Genomic DNA, 22596 nt, shown 5'->3' with positions numbered 1-22596 from the left:
GGTCCTCTGCAGTAAGCTGCCTCCTGGCTTCCATTTCTACCTGTCTGGCTGCAAACTACATACTGTATGCCTGTTGACTTGCTAGATGCAAATACCACATATAACGCACACATCTATGGTATTTAAACTGGTGACAGTGAATGAAAGATCAAGTGGCGGTGTGAATCCATGTCAGCTGTTTAGCCTTGGCTAGCCTTGACTTCTTAGCTGTCCAATAAGAGAAAAAGGAGGTTTGTACTGGGGAACCATCTATACCATTGTAAATTAAAAGAAGTTATAGGTTGAGGATCAAGTGGGATGTGAACTGAAGACTTAGGAATGACATGATTAGGAATTTGATGAGGATACACTATCACCAGGTTATTATGGCAGGGCTATCATATGCTGGGGGAATGAAGCAGCTGGGCGTGTTTACTCTGGAATTTAGAAGGATAAGAGGTTATCTTATTGAAACATGTAAGATTATTAAGGGTTTGGGCACGCGAGAGGCAGGAGACATGTTCCAGATGTTGGGGGAGTCCTCAACCAAGGGCCACAGTTTAAGAATAAGGGGTAAAGCATTTAGAACGGAGATGAGGAAACACTTGTGAGTCTGTGGGATTCTCTTCCTCAGAGGGCAGTGGAGGCCGGTTCTCTGGATGCTTTCAAGAGAGAGCTTGATAGGGCTCTTAAAGATAGTGGAGTCAGGGGATATGGGGAGAAGGTAGGAACGGGTACTGATTGTGGATGATCAGCCATGATCACATTGAATGGAGGTACTGACTCGAAGGGACGAATGGCCTACTCCTGCACCTATTGTCTATTGTCTATCTGACCTTGACTATGTTCCTGAGGTCATATAACGTTCTACACCATAGCGTCAGGGTCCTTGGCATTTCACTTCTCTAAATCACTTCTACACCCATATCCGCCCTGTTCCACACTATTTCAGTAAGATGATTGTCTACAATTACTTTGGTTCATTTAACTGATCCACTTGCACTCTTTTAGTACCACATTTAAGACTGGCTACTCACACAATTGCTGAAAGTTCTCATTTCGTTTCTCATTTAACTCTTTTCCTTATTTCAGTTTTGTATTTGGATATAAAAAGGATAGGCAAATAAGCCAGACAAATCTGTATAGAGTGATAAATCACACTAACCTGGAACAAATGCAGTCAAGTATTCAAACCACTGACGCATAGTGGAATCTCCAAACAGATGAACTTTTTTTTCTTCGAAGGCACTCGGTAACTTTTGCAGGAGTGTTGAAGCGACGAATATTGCAGGTCAGTGGCATCCACTGGTCCTTATAATAAAAGCCAGATGGTGTAGACATTGGTTTTCCCCGGACGCATTCGTCAAGAACTGTGGCTGAATATAAAGGGAGACATAGAAACATGGAAACATAGAAAATAGATGCAGGAGAAGGTCATTCGGCCCTTCGAGCCAGCACCGCCATTCATTGCGATCATGGCTGTCCGTCCCCTATCAATAACCCGTGCCTGCCTTCTCCCCATATCCCTTGACTCCACAAGCCCCTAGAGCTCTATCTAACTCTCTCTTAAATCCATCCAGTGATTTGGCCTCCACTGCCCTCTGTGGCAGGGAATTCCATAAATTCACAACTCTCTGGGAGAAAATGTTTTTTCTCACCTGAGTCTTAAATGACCTCCCCTTTATTCTAAGACTGTGGCCCCTGGTTCTGGACTCGCCCAATATTGGGGAAATTTTTCCTGCATCTAGCTTGACCAGTCCTTTTATAATTTTATATGCTTCTATAAGTTCCCCCTCATCCTTCTAAACTCCAGTGAATACAAGCCTAGTCTTTTCAATCTTTCCTCATATGACAATCCCGCCATCCCATGGATCAATCTCGTGAACCTACGCTGCACTGCCTTCCTCAAATTAGGAGACCAAAACTGTACACAATACTCCAGATGTGGTCTCACCAGAACCCTATACAACTGCAGAAGAACCTTTTTACTCCTATACTGAAATCCTCTTATTATGAAGGTCAACATTCCATTAGCTTTCTTCACTGCCTGCTGTATCTGTAAGCCAACTTTCAGTGACCGGTGTACAAGGACACCCAGGTCTCGCTGCACATCCCCCTTACCCTTTACTAACCCCATTGCGATAATAATCTGCCCTCTTGTTTTTGCCGCCAAAGTGGATAACCTCACATTTATCTATATTATGCTGGATCTGCCACGCATCTGCCCACTCACTCCACCTGTCCAGGTCACACTGCAACCTCCTAACGTCCTCTTCACAGTTCACACTGCCACCCAGCTTTGTGTCATCCGTAAACTTGCTAGTGTTGCTCCTAATTCCTTCTTCCAAATCATTAATATATATGGTAAACAGTTGCGGCCCCAACACTGAGCCTTGCGGCACTCCACTCATCACTGCCTGCCATTCTGAAAAGGACCAGTTCACTCCTACTCTTTGCTTCCGGTCTGCCAACCAATGTTCTATCCATGTCAACACCCTACCCCCAATACCATGTGCTCTAATTTTAGTCACCAGTCTCCCGTGCGGGACCTTATCAAAGGTTTTCTGGAAGTCTAGATACGCTACATCCACTGGCACCCCTTCATTCATTTTACTTGTCACATCCTCAAAAAATTCCAGAAGATTAGTCAAGCATGATTTCCCTTTCATAAATCCATGTTGACTTGGACTTATCCTTTTACTGCTATCCAAATGTCCCACTATTACCTCTTTAATAATTGACTCCAGCATCTTTCCCACCACCGAAGTCAGGCTAACTGGTCTGTAATTCCCTGTTTTCTCTCTCGCTCCTTTCTTGAAAAGTGGGATAACATTATCTATCCTCCAATCTACAGGAACTGATCCTGAATATATTGAACATTGGAAAATTATCACTAATGCGTCCACTATTTCTAGAGCCACCTCCTTGAGGACCCTGGGATGCAGACCATCAGGCCCAGGGGATTCATCCTCCTTCAGTACCATTAGCCTACTCAATACTATTTCTCGCCTAATGAAAATGTATTTCAGTTCCTCTACCCCCTTAGATCCTCTGTCCTCCAGTACATCTGGGAAAATTGTTTGTGTCTCCCTTAGTGGACAGATCCGAAGTACCTATTCAACTATTTTGCCATTTCCTTGTTCCCCTATATGGTTAATAATTTCACCCGTGTCTGCCTTCAAGGGACCCACATTTGACTTTGCTACACTTTTTCCCCTTAACATATCTAAAGGGAAACATTTTGACTTTGGCTATCAATACATTTTTGAGTGGTTAGGTATAATTTCCATGGACAGAATGTACAAAGTAAACAAATCTGAGCAGTACGTGAACAATGTTGTGTCAATTAGGTTGGCAGCAGGGCAGCTGGGTGGATGGTTCCTTTGTTAAGATCCATTAGCCAGAAATGAATTTCTGAAAGCTGGGAGGATGGCTAATGTTGCACCATTATTTGGGAAAGGCTCTGGGACAAATCAGGAAACTACAGGCCAGCGAGCCAGCTGCCAGTGGTGGGAGAGTTGTTGGAAGGGATTCTAGGGGACAGAATTGGCGAGAATAGTCAGCAAGGCTTTTGTTGCGGAAAATTGTGTCTCGTGAATCTGTCAGGTTATTTTCGATGTCAACAAACGACTGATGAGGTAAGGGCAGTGAATATTCTCTTTATGGACTTTAGCATAGCCTTTAACAAGATCACACATTGGTAAGCTTGTTTGCAAGATCAGATTACATAGATTCCAAGGTAGGCTAGACATTGGATTCAAAATTGGTTTGGAGGACAAAGGGTATTTGTGGAGGTTGTTTTTCTGATTGAAGGCCTGTGACCAGTTGTGTATGGCCGGGGTCAGTGTGGGTCCACTGCTGTTTGTTGACATTGTTAGTAAATTTATACCCAAATTGCTGATATGGTGGACAGTGAGTAATGCTTACACAACAGGGCTCATTTTCTCCATATTCTACTGAATCACAGAGCTATAGAGCATGGAAACAGATTCTTCGGACTACTTTGCCGTGTTGACCATTCTGGGATTCTGAGCTAGTCCCATTTGCCCACATTTAGACTATAACTGTCAAAACCGTTCCTATCAATTTCTATCTTATTAAGTAGCAAGTGTATCTTCTTCTGTAGCCTTATCTGGCAGCTCATTCCAGAGTGAAAATGATGCCCGAGATCCTTCTTACCCTAGGCTCTCTCAAACCTCACAGTAATATTGAAGTACATAACAGAATATATCAGTTGGGGAGGTGAGCTAAGGACTAGCCAATGGGATTTAACTGCTCTTATAAGTGTGATACATTGCATTTTGGTATGTCAACCAGGGCAGGACTTGCACAGTAAATAGTAGAACCTTGTAAAATGGTGCTGATGGAGTTACTTTAATAAACTATATCAAATTATGAGAGGCAGCAATAAAGTGAACACCCAGTATTTATCCCAACTTAAAAGATTCTAAAGTTAGAGAGTCTGGTTCAGCAGTTTAGACACTCACTCCCGTAATAAATTCCAGCGCATAGTTAACAAAGCATCCAAAATCATCAGCACTCCCCTTCCATCAATAGAATCACTCCATCACAAACGCTCCGTGTCAAGGGTGAAGAAAATCATCTCTGATCCCTCCCACCCAGCTCACCACATCTTCCACCTGCTGCCATCAGGAAGGCGCTACAGCTCACTGCCCGCCAAAACATCTCGATTTAAAAACAGTTCTTACCCACACGCAATCCGAATTCTGAACACACTATGACAACAGCACATATCCTCAGTACATACCCATGCATGTACTGTATATTGTATGATGTTGTGTTTTATGTTATGTTTGACGGGAATCAGCCTACCTTGTAACATCCTGTACTGAACCTGAATTCCACCAGCTTGAATGTGTGGTCATTAAATAATCTAATCTAATCTAAGATGCATATTTTTCACTCTGGAATGAACTGCCAGAGGAGGTCACAGAATTGCTACTTTAAAATTTCATATCACCAAAGTGTTTAGTAGCAGGTTAACCAATAGTACTTCAAGCCCATACCTTTTCTGTTCAAAAAGTTAACACCTTCATTTATTGGTACAGTTACTGTTGAGATCTGGCTCGGTGAACTCAATGGAAGAGCTGCACTGACTAGATGTATGTTGGGTGATGATGCCAGAGAGTAATGGTGGATGGTTGTTTGTCAGGTTGGAGGCCAGTGACGAGTGGGGTGCCACAGGGATCTGTGTTGGGTCCACTGTTGTTTGTCATGTACATCAATGATCTGGACGATGGTGTGGTAAATTGGATTAGTAAGTATGCAGATGATACTAAGATAGGTGGGGTTGCGGGTAATGAAGAAGAGTTTCAAAGTCTACAGAGAGATTTATGCCAGTTGGAAGAGTGGGCTGAAAGATGGCAGATGGAGTTTAATGCTGATAAGTGTGAGGTGCTACATCTTGGCAGGACAAATCAAAATAGGACGTACATGGTAAATGGTAGGGAATTGAAGAATGTAGGTGAACAGAGGGATCTGGGAATAACTGTGCACAGTTCCATGAAAGTGGAATCTCATGTAGATAGGGTGGTAAAGAAAGCTTTTGGTGTGCTGGCCTTTATAAATCAGAGCATTGAGTATAGAAGTTGGGATGTAATGTTAAAATTGTACAAGGCATTGGTGAGGCCAATTCTGGAGTATGGTGTACAATTTTGGTCGCCTAATTATAGGAAGGATGTCAACAAAATAGAGAGAGTACAGAGGAGATTTACTAGAATGTTGCCTGGGTTTCAGCAACTAAGTTACAGAGAAAGGTTGAACAAGTTAGGGCTTTATTCTTTGGAGCGCAGAAGGTTAAGGGGGGACTTGATAGAGGTTTTTAAAATGATGAGAGGGATAGACAGAGTTGACGTGGAAAAGCTTTTCCCACTGAGAGTAGGGAAGATTCAAACAAGGGGACATGACTTGAGAATTAAGGGACTGAAGTTTAGGGGTAACATGAGGGGGAACTTCTTTACGCAGAGAGTGGTAGCTGTGTGGAATGAGCTTCCAGTGAAGGTGGTGGAGGCAGGTTCGTTTTTATCATTTAAAAATAAATTGGATAGTTATATGGATGGGAAAGGAATGGAGGGTTATGGTCTGAGCGCAGGTATATGGGACTAGGGGAGACTATGTGTTCGGCACGGACTAGAGGGGTCGAGATGGCCTGTTTCCGTGCTGTAATTGTTATATTATATTATATTTGTTATATATCTGCCTCCACTACTGATGGTCCACACCAGGAAAGAGGTTTCAGTCCCAGAAAATGCAGTTTTATCTTAGATTATATTTTCAACCATGTATTAAAATTATAAAAATACAATTGGCAACCATATCTCCTATAAGAATAAATGGATTGTATTGGTTGAGAGGTGACAGGTGCATAATATTGAATCAATACTAGCCCTAGAAAATAATACATTTTGCTGATTAAATTATAACTTAAATGTTCTTCAAATTCAAGAAAGAACTACATGTGCTGTAAAGTTATATTTTGTTTGTAAGGTCTGCATATTTATAGCGAGGAACTGCTTCACTATTCTATTATTATTTCCTCCAATACACTAGACTATATTTTTTTAGACATGATTGAAAATGATCTTACTTGGTTGAGGTGACGGCTCTACGATTATATAACCCATGGCACAGGGTAATATGGGCATGTTGAGGTTGACTTTACTGCAAATGTTAATACCATTCATTAAGTCACTGTGTCAATAGAAAATGCATAAAAAGGACAGTCCAAGAAAGTCATCAAATAATCTACTTATCCAACCTAGCACATCGCAATTAACGTAGCTTCCACAATTTTAGCTTCAAATGTCATCTTCTGAATAGTATGGAACCTGTAATTTAACAAATCCATCTAAATCCAAATTGATCTACGTTAAATTACATTATTCTACTGGTAACAATTGATTTTCTTAAAATATCAGACATTGTAACTAACAACTAAAACATCAGGTTAGAGGATAATAGTAAGATTAAACGAGAACTTACCAGTTTGAAGTTTGATTTTTATTTTATGAGGAGTTACGATGAGGGATTACGTGAAGAAGCCCTTGGCATGCACGTCAATCTTCAAAGCAGCGGTGTGAAATCACAGATAACAGTAGTTGAAGTGACACAGTAAGATTAGAGAAACCTAGAATTACCAGCTGACCTTTATGATACGAGGGTTCGGAGTGGAGGGCACGTAATCGCTCATCGTAACTCCTCATAAAATGAAGATCAAACTTCAAACTGGTAAGTTCTCGTTTAATCTTACTATTTTACTTCGGAGTCACGTTAGTGATTCCGTGAAGATTTCAAACCTCTGTAACTTCATGCCGTGGAAAAGTCCACACAAACACAACAGCATCAGTTGATCACAGACAAGGGAAACATCGATAACGCATACAGACATGACATGGATTTAAAACATGCTGATGCTATTTAATGAACAAATAATAATAATAGTAACCCCTCTCATCTGGGAGGAACTATAAAATAGATCCTAAAATAGAGTTGGCAAATACCCCCGGTCTGGCTATGGGTTATTATAAAATGTTTGGAAAGCTCGTTCGTTAGACCATCCTGCAGTCACTAGGATGTGGTCCAGCGGAACGTACATAACCCTTGTTGCTGATGTTGTAGCAGCCCTGGTGGAGTGAGATTAGAAAATATTAGTATATATTCCTGCATAAGCCAAAACCCCGTTTTAGCCACCTGGAGATTGTCGGAACTGATACCTTCTAATTAGGTTTTTTGTAACTAACAAACGTTGCTAGTATCAGAGCCTCTAAGGCTCTAGGTGACCTTGACGTATTGTTGTAAATGTGTGACCACACATTACCGAAGGTCCATGGGGTATGCCGTGAGAACTAGTTTGCGACCTGATGCCCCTGGGTTGCTCTACTTAACTAAATCATAAACGTAAAATATTATATTATTTGCAGGTGTAACCATCCTGTCCAGTCGCAATTTATGTAGTCACTGGACCCGTTGCGCTCAGACCAGCGCCCTGAGGATAACTAACTCAAGAGAGCCGGGCCAAAGATAAGGATGTAGCTGGAGCAACCCTGGTGAAGTAGTGTTAACACAATGCCAATATCCCATACTTCTGTGTGCTTGGGCCTGGGAGAACTTGTGTTAAAGATATCCTTTATAAACAGGATATCAAAGGGAGAGACACAACAGAGTGGGTCCCGCTCGCTGCAGCAAATATGATGAGAAGGCACGTTGGGCTACGTTAATGGCTTTATAACAATTTATTGTCAAAGACCGATTTGAAATGAACTCCAAGACGTCAGTAATCCGTGCCATATTATATGTAACATAGTATTTAAACAAAACGCTTCCCATCTCCTGAAGAGGAAATGTACTGATGTTTTGGTGCTAGCCCTGCACTCTGCAGTGAGCACACACATTGATCGGTCTGACAATCCGAGCCGCAGGAGCAGTCTTCTCAGAGTCTGCAAGTCAATGAATTGATTTTATCATGCAGGGGCTGGTTTCCCGAGTCACAGGCTGAACCAGCAAAGTTTTATGTTTAGAATAACCATATAAGGTTATATTATATTCCCAACATAAGCGGGAACCATGGTTGCATAGGCCAGTCAGACAGTACGAAAACTCTGAAGCGGGATCTTGCTGAATTTATTGCAATACCCGACTGGAGGCAAAATGGAGAAAAGGCATAAAAGAACATTCCTCCCCCGTGTAGCGAGAATGTATCTCTCACTACTGTGAACCACATATTTTTGCAACCAGTGAATGAGCCTGGATACAAACATATCGATATTCGGTGTTTCATTGAGCCATAATGCCATAAAATACATCGATTCTGTGTTGTCATTGATTTTACGTGATGATACACCAACACCAAATGAGGTTAGGTATATATGACTGGATTGCACCCATGTGACTAACATATGCTACCACCACAGTGTATCAACTTGGAATTGAGCATGCCAATTATGCATATTCGCACAATAACCCTTTAACCCATAGAATGCACAGAGTGTCTTTAGGTAGCTTCAGCTGGTAATAGCATAGGTCTGTTAACAATGACCTACATGGCACCTGAGAGGTTACTACTTTGCACGTTGTAAGTTCTGTTAATGCAAGGCTCAATTTGCACAACTGAAACACTGCTGCTATATTGCCAATTACACTTGATGAATAGAAGGCTGCTTCATAACAACAAGGTTGTTACAGGCTTCTATTGTTTCCACTCTCTTCCCCAGGGCGGAGTCACAGACAAATTAATAATTAAAGGTAAATCCCATAATCAATAACGCTAGTTGGTAGCAACTTAAATTTAACTGGATGGATGAGGAACCGCAATTTCTCAATTATAGTTTGGGGCTGAAACTGTTGATTTTAGCAAAATACAGCGTTTAGAATATCATCCAGATAAGCCAGAACAAGTGTTTTTGAGCTTTTGGCAGTCCAAGCACCGGTTTAGTAATTTAGTAAATAACCTGGGAGCTGAATTGAACACATTTTGCAACCCTTTAACTGTTATAATTGTCCCATCCAGATAAATTTCAAATGTCTCCGGTGATCCCTGAGAATGGAAATCAGTTGTTTAACAGTAAGGAAGTTCTATATTCTGAATAGTCTATGTTGCACATGCGAGTTAAATAAAGGATGAACCGACATCCTCCATCGTTCACAATAAACAGGCCACGACTGCCATAATTCCCAGCCTGCCTCGAACGACAACTCTGACCAGATTCCCGAGCCTGTCTCGAAAGGCAATCCTGGACTTAATACTGAGCTTGCCTCGAAAGACAACTCTGGCCCCAATTCCAAGCCATGCTTGGAACCATTGTATACTGTGCAAAATAAGCCAATCACATGTTATCATTTAGTTTATAAACGGATCTGAATCTCATGTTATCATTGTCATTTGTACAAAAAACAAGTGTAAATATTACCAACTTGTAAATGGTCCACACACCCCATGTTTCTGAAGAACCAGACCCACCTACCTCCATGGTTACCGGTGGTCTTATGGTAAGCCCAAAGGCCCCTCATGTGGGTTCTATTCCCGTCCTTGATTGGAGAGTAGGACTGGTAGGGTGTGTGGATTCCATATTTCCTGAGACCGGCTTGGACCTTGGCCTGAAAGACCTCTGCCCAGCTTTCAAGCTGCCACCAGCTTCAGTGATCTGCTTACTGCCGATGACGCGTGGGGTGTGTTGTCGCCGAAAACGATGAAGCTTTGTTCGTCGTTGGTACCTTGATTTGGCCGACAGCTTTTGCTTTCTCATCCAGGTATCCCTGTTGGATAAATCTTACCCGAAGAGAAGATTCGGTGGCTGGTTTCATTTCCTGGATTTCATGCCTCCAATTTCACCCCTGATAGCGCTGTTCACAGCCGGCACTTATAGCATGAGGGGAACTCTGCCCTCTTCCGGGTTTTCTGCCAACGGCTGGAACCAACTCTTCCGGCAGTAACCCCTTCATTTGCGAGTATTTCCTTGGAGCCATACGCATGTGCTCCAGTGTTTTCCACGGACATACTTTCGAATTTGAAGTCAGTTACACACTGACCACTCGCACTCCCCTCCACAGAGAGGGAGATTCGTAGGCAGCACTGAAAACAGGTGCTGCCGCAGACCCCTGAGGATACCTGCACTGACTTGGACCCTCCTACGGACCTATATCAGGAGTTTTGCTCTGAGTCAGACAGGAACTGACCCCGAATGCTCCCCTCCTCAGAGAGGGAGACATTGTGCAGCCCTGAAACAGGTGCCGCTGCCGTGGGCCCCCGAGGAGACCCGCACTGATAACTCCCTCCTTTGGAGTATCATTGTGGAGCAACCTCTCCATCAGGTGCTCCATGTGGGTTTAGACGTCCGTAGTCGCCACCCATTGAAGGAGGGGAACCCTCCTGGCCCGACTCGTCCGAATCCAAAGGCCTGACCGACTTACTCCTGGTTTTACCCCCTTTCTGGGGCACCATAGCGGTCTGGGAGCCGCTGACCCCATTGTCAGCGACTTCGGTAGCGAACCCGACGGCTGCCGGCTACCCGCGCTTCAGCGGTCCGGACCGGGATATCCCCACAGTCCATAACCGGTTTCCCCGCGGCCCGTCCGGACTTTGCCCCGAAATCGAATCCAGCAGGCAAACTCTGTAACAGAGCTTCCAGCAAGACAAAACACAGAACCTGGAAATAAGTTTTAAAACTTACCTGCAGATTTAAACTTGCCGCTAGAAGGAGCAGCGCGTCTGCCAGTCAGTCGCTGCACCATGCGCTAGATGTAACGACGCGCAAGCAAAACTCATTTTCTAGAACAAGGTCCGAAGCCTGGCAGGTCACAACTTTTCATGCACCAGGTGACAAAATTTCGCATATCCAGTCATTGTTCCAGTAACTCATTTACATGTTTATGGTCTGCTAGGAAAATAGTCTCTTTCTATTCCATCCTCCAGTGCCTTCATAATTTAATCCACCTCAAATAAATCACCCCTCAGTCTCCTGTTCCATGGAAACATCTGAATTTGATTAGTTTTTTGAAGAAGCAACTATGAAGGTTAATGAGGCCAGGGTTGTAGATGTAGACTGTATAGACTTTATCAAGGACTTTGTACACAATACAATACACAATACAATTTATTTGTCACTTGAACCTCATAGAGGCTCAAGTGAAATGTTGTTTCTGCAGTCATACATACAAGACAAAAAGACCCAAGACACAACACAATTTACACAGACATCCATCACAGCGCATCTCCTCCTCGCTGTGATGGAAGGCAAAAAAAACTTATCTCTCCCCTGCACTCCCCTCTCCCCCCCCGATGTCAGAGTCAAAGTCAAAGCCCCCGGCGGGCGATGGCAATTGTCCCGCGGCCATTAACGCCACGCCGGGTGATGCAAGGCCGCGCTCTGGGTCTTGTTGTTGGAGCCCCCGGCGGGCGCTGGCAAAGTCCCGCAGCCGTTGAAGCTACACCGGGCGATGATGTAAGGCCCCGCTCCAGGTCATCCTCGACCCCGCTACTCGGGCGGGAGAAGTTGCCGTTGCGGAAGCCCCGAAAAGCGGTCTCCCAGCAGGGACCCGCGGCCTCCTGATATCACCGTCCACCAGACTTGCGGTAAGCCTCCGAATCTCCGGGGGTCGGGTCGCAGCAGCGCGCCACCACCGCTCCACCCGCTCCGAACTCAGTCAGCTCTACGATGGTGAGTAGCTCCGCAGCTCCGTGACTGGAGCCCCAGGACGTTCCTGCTGGAGGCCGCTCCACATTGCAGCCCCAACGACAACGGAGACCCGACAGGGAAAAGGTCGGTTTCTCCCTGCAGGGGAAAGATTTTAAAAGTCCCCCCCCCCCACACACACACACACACACACACACACACACACACACACACATACCCCATCAAAAAAATAAAAATTACATTAAAACGGGACAAAAAATAACAAAAAGACAGACGGACTGCAGAGGCCGCAGCGACGTGAGTCGCGCTGCACACCGGAAATGTAACAGGTTAACCAATGGTCGTCTGCTCTGGAAGAGTAGACCGCTCGAGATCTAGGGAGAGATAGCTAACTGGAAACAAAATGGGCTTCATGGTAGGAAGTAGATGGTGGTAGAAGGTTGCTTTTTGGACTGGTGGTCTGTGAATAGTGGTGTGCCTCAGGGGTCAGTATGGGGTCCATCGCTGTTTGTCATCTGCTTGAGATTTGGATGAGAATGTACAAGGCATGATAAGCGAGTTTGCAAATGATACTAAAATAGGTAGTTTCATAATCAATGAAGATGATTATCAAGAACTATGGCAGGGTCTTGATCAGCTGAGCAAATGTGCCCAGGGCTTGCTAATGGAGTTTAATGTAGTTAAGTATGAGCAGCTGTATGTCTCTATTGTAGCCACATGGCTAGCAACTAAACTTCTACAAAGCAAGTTATTGTGAGACAATTGTTGTAAATAATCATTTCAGAACAGAGGGTAGTCACAAGCGATGGTAGATGCCGGAATTTGGAACAAAAAAATAAACTGCTGGAAGAACTCAGCAGGTCAAGCAGCATTTGTGGAGCCAAAGCGATAGTCGTGTCAGATTCAAATTGATGCAGGGTCTCAAACGTGAAACATAGACTGGACATTATGTTCCATTTGATTACTTCACTCATGCTCAGCTCATGATCTATAAAGTTTACCGAGAAGACCAAAATAATTAACAACAATTTAACTGGAAGAATATTGACACAGAATAGAGAATCAGGAACTGTTGCAAAAGGCCATCGATGGCGATTAAACTATGTGGGACAGACTGTAATCAGATCTTCATGATAGAAGGAAAAGCAGAAGCAAGTAACAGTCTATCTTCTCATCATTCTCACAGGGTTTCCAGGCTCAGAGGCAAAATGAAGTGAAAACACAACAGTGACCATTTAGTTGTATTAAGGGAAGAAAATCCGATAAACAAAGGCATCAAACTTAGGAAAAGGGGCTTTAGCACTATGGCAATAAGGAATAACCAGATGTACAGGTTAAAACGATGAAATAGCAATGTAGAAAGACTTAGTTATGGTACCCATGTGAGAATATTGTCAGGAGCAATCAAGTCCAAGCTCCAATTTCCAATTGCCTCATTTGGGATTTGAGGACCCCCAGCCTTCTAGAAGATTGATGTGAAAACATCAAATAAACATTGTACACCAGGAGTGATATTACTCGAGGACAGCTAACACAGAAGGCGAACCCTGACATCTTAACTCAGAGAAGATTACAACCCATTGAAATAATCCCAACCAGTTCATCTTACATCTGGAATCCAAGTCCAAGTGCTGTTTCAATTATTGGGCAGCAAGATAGGAAAAGCCATATCAGTAAATTAGGTGATTAAGAGTTACAAAGCTCTTGTTGAATCGTTTAGTTAAATGCTTGCAAATTTAGAAACATAAAACATAGAAAACATAGAAAACATAGAAAATAGGTGCAGGAGTAGGCCATTCGGTCCTTCGAGGCAGCACCACCATTCAATACGATCATGGCTGAACATCTAAAATCAGTAGGTACACAAAAATGCTGGAGAAACTCAGCGGGTGCAGCAGCATCTATGGAGCGAAGGAAATAGGTAACATTTCGGGACGAAACCCTTCTTCAAAAGAAGGAGGGTTTCGTCCCGAAATGTTACCTATTTCCTTCGCTCCATAGATGCTGCTGCACCCGCTGAGTTTCTCCAGCATTTTTGTGTACCTTCGATTTTCCAGTATCTGCAGTTCCTTCTCGAACACATCTAAAATCAGTACCCCTGTGCTGCTTTCCCCCCATATCCCTTGATTCCTTTAGCCCTAAGAGCTAGATCGAACTGTCTTTATAACAGTTTAACTCATTTAAAACTGATATGAATATTAATAAAGATTGAGTTGTGTCAGTGCCTTCTTTGTCACCACATCAATTGAGCCCCCACCTTGCAGAGGTTTCAGTCAGTCAGCATCCTTGGATGGACATGTCAAGTGATCATCTCATCATTACAACGCAGATGTCTTAACAACAAAAAGGAGTTGCCGAGAACTTGTTAGTTAGGGTAAGCTGGATGAGTTAGCGTAAACTCTGCAAGTCAGCCTCAAGCAGTGCTCAGTATACTGCTTTGACAGAGGGATCAGACAACAAAGTTAATAAAGTAAGGCTGTGATTAACAATCAAAAGGGTTTGTCAGTATAAACTTATCCCTGCAAAGACTAGATTTGCTGCGTTCCAACTGGATGTCTGTTGGTGATAAGGTGCTACATTGTGGTGAGAAAGACGATAAAAAGTTTTGGAGCAACAATGTGGCCTTGTTCGGACATCGCTCTCCATGGAGATTACTTCTGTTTGTGAACACATCGGATAGATCCATGGCTTGTGTGCCACTGTGGGGCAAATGCAGGCTACCTATTTTACTTTGGAGTCACGTGAGTGACTACGTGAAGACCCCGCCAGCACGCATGCAAAATATATCATCTCACGCATTGCACCAGCGACGGGCGGGCGGGGTAAGAGCTCTCCCGCGGGAAATTTGAAAAAAACGGACCTACAGGTAAGACATTTTATTCGAAGGTCGTATCTCTTCCCCTTGTTGTGCTTTGTGTTGTAGCACTGTGGACAAGGGGAAGAAAAATGGGTCGCGTCTCGTATGGCTGCGAGGGACTGTGAAAGTTCCGACAGCTGGGGGCAACCAACTCTGCGGTCCACAGTCAGACGTAAACTCTGCCCAGCTGAGCCCAGCTGTACAGCCCGATTCAGCGCAGCGGGCTGGAGGTAAAGCCCAGCAGGAGTCGGTCCGGCCGATATACTCAGATGAGTCCGGTCGGGAGGACGCGCTGCCCGAGTGCAGCAGAGGTGCCGCCTCTCCGGCACAAGCGGTTGATGGAGCAAATGCTCCAATGTGACTTGCTCCGGGAGATGGGGCAAGCTCACCATGGTAGTCTTCGCACTCCCGTAACAGCACCTTATCCAGTGCCGTCCAATGCATCTCCCTCGACGGAGGGGAGCATTGCGGGCCAGGGCTGGGCTGGTCCTGAAGAAGGGGACGTGTCTGAAGAAAACGGCAGTGTGCTGGGGGTGCAGGATCCTAAGGAGCTACTGGGAGTGGTCACGAAATTTGCGGACCACCGCAATCAGGAGCACCATTGCAGACCAAGCTGGCGGCCAGCATCGACTACCTGTCCTTCCATCCTCTGCAGGAACAAGTAGTTAACGAAACTACGGAGAAGTATATGCCTCCTGTGAACTTTACTTCGTTAAAAGTGCCTGCAGTAAACAATGTGATCTGGGGGTACAGTGGGACTGGCATAAGAACCCAGGAGGTCAAACTACAGAAGTTTCTAAAACTTCTGACGGTGGGCATCACATTGTTTGCTCGTTCAGTCGATGGTACAGAGAAGACGGACACTCAACAGGACACACTGGCATTGCTCCGCAATACCCAGTATGAAATCAATTGCTTACGAAAGAGCACAATAAAACCTCCACTAAATGCCAAATTTGCAGGGAAGTGCCTATGGACCATATCCTGGCAACAGCAGGATAGTCTAGAGAGAAGAACTTCCAACTCTTTTATAATAAGCCAATAACCAAACCTGCAGAATCAATTTTGAATTATGTAATATATTTAACCCAAGGGAGCATTAATTTTGTTAATATTAATAGTTATTGTTTGAATTTGATTAATGTCTGAATACGATAACATACTTCCTCCCTTGGATGAATCTTGCATTGATCAAGGCCATATTAACAGGGACAGCAGGTAAGTTGTGGTCCGTTAGCGGCTCCCAAGCCAGCGGGTGGAGGTTCAGGGAAACCACGCTGCTGCGTTTCACAGAGAGCCTGGCTGGGAGCCCGCGGGCCGACAGACCAGGGACCGGAATGATGGAACGGAGAGAGGCAAACCTGAGCTCGAGTGACCACCGATGGATAGATTCTTCAGCGTTTCAAGGGGACCCACGCGTTTACTCCGCATCCTGGCTCCGTTCATGCGGCGATGACCATAAGGCCGGGCCCATACACCTACTGGGAGTTGAGTGAGGACCGATCACTGAAGGAAGTTTTGTCCTCGGATGAAGAAATCGACTACAGAGGCTGGGATGTTCAGGAGAGTTTGGCGTTCGTAGGCTAAGACAGACTGTGGATATTGCAGATGTCCAGACGAGCGGCGATGGGCAGCCAGACACAAAGGAGAGGTGGAGAGGAAATGAGAGCTGAGGAAGGGAGGGGGAGGGGAGGAGAGGGGGTGAGTGGAGGGGATAGAAGGGAGGAGAAGAGAGGGGAGAGGAGAGGAGAGTAGAGGAGAAGAGAGGAGAGGGGTTGAGCTGATAGGAAGAGGGCGGAGGGGAAGATAGGAGAGGAGAGGAGGGGAGAAGAGGGGATTGGAAGGGAGTAGGGGAGAGGGGAGGAGGTGGGAGGGAAGGAGAGGAGACAATCTCAACACCATATTACAATTATCCTTGATGCTGGATTTGAGGGTAGGGGAGAAAAAGAGCGAGGGAAGGGTGGAGATAGGAGGCGAGGGGAGAGGAGAGGTGGGTCGAGAAGATAAGAGGTGAGGGAAGGAGAGGGTTGGAAGGGTTATGAAAGGATGGGAGAGGTGAGGTGAGAGGTGAGGAGGGGAGAGGTGGGGGGAGTAGGGGAGAGAAAAGAGAAGAGCGGAGCGGAAACTTAGGGCGAGTGGAGAGGAGAGGGGGCGTGAAGAGAAAGAGGGAGGGGAGGAGTGAGAAGGGAAGGAGGAGAGAAGAAGAAACGGGAGGACAAAAGACAACAGACAAAAGGTGCGGGAGTAGGCCATTCAGCCCTTCGAGCCAGCACCGCCATTCCAGCTGATCATGGCTGATCATCCACAATCAGTACCCCATTCCTCCCTTCTCCTCAGATCGCTGGTCTATCCTTAAGAGCCCTATATAACTCTCTCTTGAAAGCATCCAGAATAGAGGAGAGAGGAGAGGAAGGGGGAGAGGGAGAAGGAAGGGGAGGATATATGAAGGGAGGGGGATAGGAGAAGGGAGCAGTGTAGAGTGGAGAGGAGAGGAGAGGAATGGAAAGGAGAGGAGAGGGGAGTAAAGCAGGGGAGATGAAGGGAGTAAATGAGTGGAGGCAGGAAGAGGAGACGAGAGGGGGTGAGGGGAGGAGGTGAGCGAGGAGAGGAGAGAAAGGAGGCGAGGAGAGAAGAGGAGAAGGGAGGGGAGAGCGGGGAGGAGAGAGATGGGGGAGGGAGGGGAGCCAAGAGTTGGAGAGGAGAGGAGAGAGGGAGATGGGAAGACAACAGATGACAGAAGACAACAGACCATGGGTGCAGGAGTGGGCCGTTCAGCCCTTCGAGCCAGCACTGCCATTCATAGAAACATAGAAACATAGAAAGTAGGTGCGAGAGTAGACCACCAGGTCCGTCGAGCCCGCACCGCCATTCGCTCATGGCTGAACACTAAACAGACACACTTACCCACAAACAGTAGACACAAGACACAGAACACAAGACACTACCCTCCCCTTCATACCGCTATCACCCCTCTCCACCCCAAGAACCGCGTGATCTCCTGGGGGAGGCAAAAAACCGGATAAAAACCCAGGTCCAATTCGGGAAAAAAAATCCGGGAAATTCCTCTCCGACCCCAATCCAGGCAATCGACACTTGTCCAGGAGATCACTCAGGTCTTACTATACTAACCATACCTAGGTCCATATCCCTGCCCTCTCCCCGTAGCCCCTTATCCCCTCGGCAGCTAAAAAACCATCTATTCTAGACTTAAATATATTTAACGTTTCTGCTTCCACTGCTCCCTGGGGCAGTGAATTCCATAAATTAACCACCCTCTTGGTGAAGAAGTTCTTCCTCATCTCAGTTTTAAAAGAGCCCCCCCTTATTCTGCAACTATGTCCCCTACGTTCTAGTTTCCCCGATCATTGGGAACATCCTCGGTGCATCCACCCGATCAAGGCCCCTCACGATCTTATATGTTTCAATGAGATCGCCTCTCATTCTCCTAAACTCCAAAGAGTAGAGCTCCAGCTTACTTAACCTTTCCTCATATGTCAATCCCCTCATTGCAGGAATTAATCTTGTAAACCTTCGCTGCACTGCCTCCAGGGCTAGTACATCCTTCCTTAAGTATGGACCCCAGAACTGTACACAGTATTCCAAATGTGGTCTCACTAATACTGTGTACAGCTGCAGCAAGACCTCCGTGTTTTTATACTCAATCCCCCTAGCAATAAAGGCCAAAACTCCATTGGCCTTCCTGATTGCTTGCTGCACCTGCATACTGACCTTTAGTGATTCATGTACTAATACCCCTAGATCCCTTTGCGTTGCATTACAACGCAGCTCCTCCTCATTTAGAAAATAACTTGCCCTATCATTTTTTTTCCCAAAGTGAATGACTTCACATTTATTAGTATTAAATTTCATCTGCCAAGTTGTTGCCCACTCACCTAGCTTATCTATATCCATTTGCAGACTCTTCCTATCCTCCTCATCCCCAATTTTTCCTCCCATTTTTGTATCGTCCGCAAATTTTGATATATTACACTTGGTTCCCTCCTCCAAATCATTTATATAAATTGTGAACAACTGGGGTCCCAGCACCGACCCTTGCGGAACCCCGCTAGTTACCGGTTGCCATCCCGAGTATGAACCATTTATCCCCACTCTCTGCTTCCTATTTGTCAGCCAATCCTCTACCCATGCTAATATATTACCCCCAATCCAATAATTTTTTATTTTTAGCAATAGTCTCTTATGTGGCACCTTGTCAAAAGCCTTTTGGAAGTCCAAGTATACCACATCCACCGGTTCCCCTTTATCCACCCGGGTTGTTACTTCCTCAAAGAATTCGAGCAGATTCGTTAAACAGGATTTCCCCTTCACAAAACCATGCTGGTTCTGTCCGATGAAGTCATGTTTATCCATGTGATCATGGCTGATCATCCACAATCAGTACCCCATTTCTGCCTTCTCCCCATATTCCTGGACTATCTTTAAGAGCCCTACCTTACTCTCTTGAAAGCATCTAGAATAGAGGTGAGGAGAAGAGGGAGGGGAGAATAAAGGAGGGGATGGGGAGAGGTGAGGGGGAGGAGAAAAGGAGAGAAGAGAGGAAAGGAAAGGAGAGGAGGGGAGGTGGAGTAGATGAGTGGAGGCAGGGAGAGAAAACGAGAGGAGGGGGGAGAGGAGAGGTGAGGAGGGGAGCAAGGAGAGAATAGGGGAGAGGAGAGTAGAGGAGAAGGGAGGGGAGAACGAGGGAAGGGCTGAGAGAAGAGGAGTGGGAGAGGGAGGGGAGCCGAGAGTAGGAGAGGATAGGGGGGAGATGGGAGGAGGGACAAGGAGAGCAGATGAGGAGGGGAAGTTAGTGGAGAAGGTATGATAGCAGAAGAGAGGGTATGGGGATAATGGGGGGAGGAGGAGAGGAGAGGAGACAATCTCAGCTCCACCATATTACAATTATCTTTGGTGCTGGTTTGGAGGGTCGGGGAGCGAGGAGGGGAGGGTAGAGGAGGGGAGGAAAAGAGAGGACATGTGGGGAGTAGAAGAGAGGAGAGGCGAGGGGAGGGCAGGTGAGAGTGAGGAAGCAGAGAAGAGGGGAAGAGAGACGCTGTGGGGAGTAGATGAGTGGCCGAGGGGAGAGGATGGGAGGAGAGAACAATCACTCGCCTCCACTATATTACAATTATGTTTGGTGCTGGAATTGAGGGGAGGGGGAGAGAGAAGCGGGGAGGAGAGGAAGGAGGAGGAGATGGGAGGTGAGAGAAGAGCAGAGGCGAGGATGGCAGAGAGGAGAGGTGAGGAGACGGGAGGGGAGCAGAAGAGAAAGGAGAGAGGAGATGAGAGGAAAGCAGAGGAGAGGAGAGGAGTGGAGAGGGGAGGAGAGGAGCAGAGAGAAGAGAGGTGAGGGAGAAAAGTGGGAGATGGAGGGGATCAGAGAGGAGGGGAGGAGAGGGGAAGTGGAGAGGGGATCAGACACTCACCTAGTCCATATTGCAATTATCTTTGGTGCTGGATATGAGTGGAGGGGAGAGAGAGGCAGAGGGAGGGGAGAGAGCAGGAGATTGGAGAGGCAATGAGAGGAGAGGAATTGAGTGGGGAGGAGAGGAGATGAGAGGATGGGGGTGGGGAGGGGACAATCTCTTACCTCCACCAATTATCAAAGGTGCTGTATTTAAGAGGATGGGGAGAGAGGAAGGGAGGAGGAGGAGTGGATGAGAGGAGGGTAGAGGGGAGGGAGGGAATGGGAAGATAGAGGAGAGGAGAGGTAAGGAAAGGAGATCAGAGGAGGAAGAGGGGGGATAGTAGAGGGGGGGTGAGAGGTGTGGAGGGGAGGGGAGGAGATGGGAGAGGGGAAGGGAGACGAGATTGGGGAGGTGAGGAGAGGAGAGGGGGAGATGGGAGGAGGAATGACGAAAGCAGAGGAGACGAGGGGAGTGGAGGGCAGTGGGGAAGGGAGGAAGGGAGAGGAAAGGAGAGGGTAGTAAGGGATAGGAGAGGGGAGGAGTGGAGAGGTGATGGGAGCATACGGGGGAACGGGAGAGGGGAGGAGAGGAGAGATGAGGATGGGAGGGATAGGGAGGGTAGGAGAGGGGGTTTGAGAGGAGTGAAGGGAATAAGAGTAGATGCGAGAAGGGAGTGGAGGACAGAGGGAAGAGTGGTGAGGAGGTGAGTGGGAGAGGAAGGGGGAGATGGGAAGAAGGAGGGGGGGAGAAGAGGAGAAGAATGGAAAGGAGCGGAAAGCATAGGAAGGAGAAAAGAGAAGAGCAGAGGAGAGCAGAGGAGGGGAGGGGAGTGGAGGGTTGTGGAGAAGGGAAGAAGGTGAGGAGAGGGTAAGAATGCATAGGAGAGTGGAGGAGGGGAGTGGAGATGAGAGGGGAGGAGGTGGGGTGTAAATTAGAGGATTGAAGAGGAGAATAGCAGAGGAGAAGAAGGGAAAGGAGGGAGGAGACAGTCTTTGGTGCTGATTTGGAGGGGCGGGGAAAGAAAGAGGGAGGGAGGGATTGAGAAGGGGATGAGGGGAAGAAAAGAGCGGAGATGAGTGCAGTAAATGAGGGGAGAAGGGGAGAGGCGAGTGGGTGCAGGAGAGGAGAGAAGAGGATAAGTGACAATCTCCCTTTTAGTCAATATTGCAATTATCTTGGTGCTGGATTTGAGGGGAGGTTAGAGAGAGGATGGGGAGGACGGGAGAACGCGCTGCCCGAGTGCAGCAGAGGTGCCGCCTCTCCGGCACAAGCGGTTGATGGAGCAAATGCTCCAATGTGACTTGCTCCGGGAGATGGGGCAAGCTCACCATGGTAGTCTTCGCACTCCCATAACAGCACCTTATCCAGGGCCGTCCAATGAATCTCCCTCGACGGAGGGGAGCATTGCGGGCCAGGGCTGGGCTGGTCCTGAAGAAGGGGTCGTGGCTGAAGAAAACGGCAGTGTGCTGGGGGTGCAGGATCCTAAGGAGCTACTGGGAGTGGTCACGAAATTTGCGGACCACCGCAATCAGGAGCACCATTGCAGACCAAGCTGGTGGCCAGCATCGACTACCTGTCCTTCCATCCTCTGCAGGAACAAGTAGTTAACGAAACTACGGAGAAGTATATGCCTCCTGTGAACTTTACTTCGTTAAAAGTGCCTGCAGTAAACAATGTGATCTGGGGGTACAGTGGGACTGGCATAAGAACCCAGGAGGTCAAACTACAGAAGTTTCTAAAACTTCTGACGGTGGGCATCACATTGTTTGCTCGTTCAGTCGATGGTACAGAGAAGACGGACACTCAACAGGACACACTGGCATTGCTCCGCAATACCCAGTATGAAATCAATTGCTTACGAAAGAGCACAATAAAACCTCCACTAAATGCCAAATTTGCAGGGAAGTGCCTATGGACCATATCCTGGCAACAGCAGGATAGTCTAGAGAGAAGAACTTCCAACTCTTTTATAATAAGCCAATAACCAAACCTGCAGAATCAATTTTGAATTATGTAATATATTTAACCCAAGGGAGCATTAATTTTGTTAATATTAATAGTTATTGTTTGAATTTGATTAATGTCTGAATACGATAACATACTTCCTCCCTTGGATGACTTCGGCAGTGAGTTAAGCATGGATTTGTTCCACGGCATGAAATCACAGATCTTTAAAATCTTAACGTATTTACTCACGTGACTC

At 46.3% G+C, this 22596-nt stretch overlaps 1 pseudogene; it reads right to left on the bottom strand.

Moving 5' to 3' along the window:
* Positions 1-22596, bottom strand: part of LOC116984188 — a 44383-nt pseudogene that overhangs the window by 2326 nt on the left and 19461 nt on the right.

This window comes from Amblyraja radiata, chromosome 19 (genome assembly GCF_010909765.2).
Source record: "Amblyraja radiata isolate CabotCenter1 chromosome 19, sAmbRad1.1.pri, whole genome shotgun sequence".
Lineage (NCBI taxonomy): Eukaryota > Metazoa > Chordata > Chondrichthyes > Rajiformes > Rajidae > Amblyraja > Amblyraja radiata.
Note: the sequence above shows the minus strand (reverse complement) of the source record. Positions and strands in the feature narration are given on the sequence as shown.